This window comes from Elaeis guineensis, chromosome 10 (genome assembly GCF_000442705.2).
Source record: "Elaeis guineensis isolate ETL-2024a chromosome 10, EG11, whole genome shotgun sequence".
Lineage (NCBI taxonomy): Eukaryota > Viridiplantae > Streptophyta > Magnoliopsida > Arecales > Arecaceae > Elaeis > Elaeis guineensis.
In genome coordinates, this window is record NC_026002.2 from 50668535 (window position 1) to 50673522 (window position 4988).

General features: G+C 38.9%; 1 non-coding gene across 1 annotated transcript; it reads left to right on the plus strand.

The window, feature by feature from the left end:
* The first annotated feature begins 4427 nt into the window (after positions 1 to 4427).
* LOC140852266 (small nucleolar RNA R71) lies at positions 4428 to 4534 on the plus strand. Its single transcript, XR_012135168.1, has one exon. It is a non-coding gene; the product is annotated as a small nucleolar RNA R71 (small nucleolar RNA).
* Positions 4535 to 4988: the final 454 nt, after the last annotated feature.

Sequence of the window (4988 nt, forward strand, 5' to 3'; positions counted from 1 at the left end):
GTTCTTCTAATTCATTCAATTGAAGCTTCCTATGGTTTCCAGCATCGTTCAAATTTGTATTTAGTTGTTTGATGGCCCACATGGCTTTGTGTTCTATCTCAATAGGCAAGTGACATGGTTTACCAAACACAATCCTATAAGGAGACATTCCTAGATTGGTCTTGAAAGCGGTTCGGTATGCCCAAAGTGCATCAATTAATTTTAAAGACCAATCCTTTCTATTGGCATTAACAGTTTTTTCCAGGATCTGTTTGATTTGTCGGTTTGACACTTCAACTTGCCCACTAGTTTGAGGATGATATGGTGTGGCCAATTTGTGGGTGACATTATACTTTTTCATCAATGTTGCAAAAGGTCGGTTACAAAAATGGGTTCCCCGATCACTAATGATTGCCCTAGGAATACCGAAACGGGAGAGAATATTTTCTTTAAGAAACTTAATGACCATTTTGCTATCGGGTGTTCTACATGCAATTGCTTCTACCCATTTTGAAACATAATCAACTGCTACTAGAATATATTCATTTCCAAAGGAATTTGAAAATGGTCCCATGAAATCGATCCCCCAAACATCAAAAACTTCAACTACCAAGATTGGGTTGAGTGGCATCATGTGTCGCTTGGTGATTCGGCCCATTTTCTGACATTGAGCACAATTTTTACAATATTCGTGAGCATCCTTAAACAAATTGGGCCAATAAAAACCACATTGGAGAACCTTAGCAGCAGTTTTCTTAGACGCGAAGTGACCCCCACATGCTTGATCATGACAAAAAGATAAAATATTCATGACTTCGTTATCTGGGATACACCTTCTAATAATTTGATCAGGACATTGTTTAAAAAGATAAGGATCATCCCAAATGAAATACTTCACTTGGGCAAAGAATTTATATTTATCCTGCTTAGTCCAATGAGAAGGTATCTTACCTATGGCTAAATAATTTACAATATCAGCAAACCAAGGTTCAGCAGACACAGACATGAGTTGCTCATCTGGAAAAGATTCATTGATGGGTGGTTCACTAGATGGTGCAACTGGAATTCGGGACAAATGATCTGCTACAACGTTCTCAGTGCCTTTCTTGTCCCTAATTTCTAGGTCAAATTCTTGAAGGAGCAAAATCCATCTGATTAAACGTGCCTTGGCATCCTTCTTTGCTAGGAGATGTCTAATGGCTGAGTGATCGGTGTAAACAATGGTGTGGGTCCCAACCAAATAAGATCTAAATTTCTCTAAAGCAAAGACAACGGCAAGGAACTCCTTCTCAGTTGTGGTGTAGTTAAGCTGCGCATCATTTAAGGTTTTACTTGCATAATATATCACTCTAGGCAGCTTATTTATTCGTTGACCTAAGATTGCGCCCACAACATGATCGGACGCATCACACATTAATTCAAATGGTTCAGACCAGACAGGAGGATGAATGATTGGAGCTGATACAAGTGCATTTTTTAGAAATTCAAAGGATTCCAAGCACTCATGAGTAAATTCAAATTTAGTATCCTTTGCCAAAAGATTAGTCAGTGGACGTGCTACTTTGCTAAAGTTGGCAATAAACCTTCTATAGAATCCAGCATGACCTAAAAATGAACGTATTTCTTTCACAGATTTAGGTGGTGGAAGACTTGCAATTAGATCTATTTTGGCCTTGTCCACTTCAATCCCCTTTTTAGAAATGACATGGCCAAGAACTATTCCCTGTTTGACCATAAACTGACATTTTTCCCAGTTGAGAACTAGGTGCTTCTCCTTACATCGTTCTAGAACTAATTGCAGGTGATTCAGACATTCGGAGAAGGTTAGACCAAAAACAGAAAAGTCATCCATAAAAATTTTTAGAAATCGTTCTATCATATCTGAAAATATGCTGATCATGCATCTCTGAAAGGTTGCCGGTGCATTACATAGTCCAAAGGGCATTCGTCTATAGGCAAAAGTACCAAATGGACAGGTGAATGTAGTCTTTTCTTGATCTTCAGCGGCTATGGGGATCTGGTTGTAACCGGAGTATCCATCAAGAAAACAGTAAAACTCTTGTCCGGCTAGTCTTTCCAACATTTGATCAATAAATGGCAAAGGAAAGTGATCTTTCCTTGTCGCAGCATTCAACTTTCTATAGTCTATACAGACCCTCCATCCCGTTTGGGTCCTAGTTGGGATAAGTTCGTTTGCATCATTTTGGACCACTGTTACCCCAGATTTCTTGGGTACTACTTGAACTGGGCTTACCCAAGAGCTATCAGAAATAGGATAAATTATTCCACTATCTAGGAGTTTCAGAATCTCCTTTTTAACTACATCCTTCATAACTGGATTAAGCCTTCTTTGGGCTTCTCTTGTTGGTTTAGCCTCTTCCTCTAAGTATATTCTATGTTGAACTATAGAAGGGCTTATTCCTTTGATATCTGCTATGGTCCAACCTATTGCCTCTTGATTTGCTTTTAGAACTGACAATAACTCCTCCTCTTGCTTGGGATCTAGGTCTGATGCAATAATTACAGGCAAAGTTTCTTTGGGTCCTAGATATGCATACTTGAGATGTTCTGGGAGGGGTTTTAGTTCTAAAATGGGTGCTTCCTCTATCGATGGTTTAGGTGATGGTTTCACCATCTCAATGATTGGTTCAGTAGGAAGTGTCGATTCTTGATTAATCTGATTTTCTTTAAGTATTTCATTGACATCCTCAGACTCATGGATTAACCAGGGGTTAGACTCTAGGTCGACTTCATCATCACTAATGTCAATGGATTCATAAATACCATCTTGGACTACATTGACATCAGCATGAGAAGAGGATTCCTATTCTAAGTTAAAAACATTAAGCTCAATGGTCATATTCCCAAAGGATAACTTCATTAGACCATTTCGACAATTGATTTCAGCATTGGCCGTAGCTAAGAATGGTCTTCCTAAAATGACAGGTATATGTCCTTTAGGATTCGCAACTGGCTCAGTCTCTAAAACAATAAAATCTACAGGAAAAATGAAATTTTCAACCTTTATCAGAACATCCTCGACCATTCCCTTAGGGATCCTGAGAGATCTATCGGCTAACTGTAATGTGATCCCAGTAGGTTGAAGTTTTTCTAATCCTAGTTGTTCATACACCGAATATGGAAGGATATTCACACTAGCTCCTAGATCTAGCAAGGCCTTTTTTATATTGGTTTCTCCAATAACACAAGAAATTGTTGGAGCTCCAGGGTCCTTATATTTAATTGGCACATGGCTAGATAGGTATGAACTGACACTTGCAGCCAAAAATGCTTTCTTTGGTACATTAGTGGTCCTTTTCCTAGTGCAGAGATCTTTTAAAAATTTGGCATAAGTTGGAACCTGATGGATTATATCTAAAAGAGGAATATTAACTTGGACTTGTTTAAATACCTCTAAAATTTTGTCTAAATGTTCAGATTTATTGGATTTCAGTCTGTTTGGAAAAGGAGCTCTAGGACTTTTAAGTACTGGACTAGGTGAATTTTCAGTTTTTGGTGCTTGAGGTTGAAAGGTAGTAGTTTTAGAAGGTGACTCGGCAGATGAGTCATCTATATCATCAAGTGCAACTACCTTATTGTCTATTTGTTTTCCTGATCTTAAGGTATGAATGGCATTTATACCATTAACTTGGTTTCCTTGTTGGGGTCGTGGACCATTTTGGTTCCTAGGATTTGGCTCATGTTGGCTAGGTAACCTACCATGTTCTCGTTCACTAATGGTCGAAGCCAGCTGACTTACTTGCATTTCCAGACGGGCTATAGCTTGGGTGTTATTATTTATGAGTTGACCCGTAGTTTGCATAAAGCTGGTATGTGTTTTCATCATGGCTTCTAGGCTTTTCTCTAAAGAGGTAATTTTTTTGTCATTATCATGGAAGCCTGGCGGGTTGTTCATCACTGGGTTGGACCTTAGATTTTGCTGATTGAAATTTGGATTACCTACATTAGGATTCTGGGACCATGAGAAATTCGGGTGATTCCTCCAACCTGGGTTATATGTGGGTGCATAAGGATTGTTCAATGGTCCTTGATAGGTGGCATTCACCTGTGCACACTCATTCGAGTAGGAACATTCTTCTAAGACATGGTCTGGTGCATTGCACCCTTTACACATGGGTGCAGATATTTGATTTACATTGGCTGGTCTCTGTAATTCTAAGGCTTCCAATCTACGTGTTAAGGTTGCAATCTTGGCCTCTGATGCTAGGGTTGGTTGAATTTGATGCATTCCTCCTCTTGAAGGTGTAGCTTTATCAGGTTCCCTAGTTGTTTCCCACTGTAAATTTTTCTCGGCTAGGTCTTCTAAGAATTGCCAAGCTTCAGTAGTTTCTTTGTCCATAAATTGGCCTTGGCACATGGACTCTAGCATGGTTCTTGAGTTTGAATCTAACCCCTCATAGATGATCTGGCATAGTCTCCAAGTTTCTATTCCATGGTGTGGGCATTGGGTCAAAAGATTCTTGAAACGATCAAAGTACTTCCAAAATGATTCACCAGCTAGTTGGTAAAATTGATTTATTTCATTCCTAATCCTAGCTGTTTTATGATGGGGGAAATACTTTTTTAAAAATGTTCTCACAAAGACCTCCCAAGTAGTGACAGAATAGTTTGGCAGACTATAAAGCCACTTCTTAGCATTGTCCTTAAGGGCAAAGTTGATTAATCTAAGTTTGACCTCATCCTCTGTTAATTGCAGTTTCATGGTTGCACATACCTCCTCAAATTCTCTAATAAATATATAAGCATCTTCTAATCCTGTGAATTTTGGAAGCATATTTATGATTTGAGGTTTGATTTCAAAATTGTTAGCTGTGGGTTGTGGCAACCTGATACAAGATGGTTGGATGGAGCCAACTGGATAACACAAATCTTTAAGGGTCATGGGTTGGATTGGTTCAGCCATTGGAACAACAGGAATTGACTCAATTCTAACTAGACGACCTGACACTCTTCTCCACACACGAAGTGTACGGTTCTCGATGTTTATA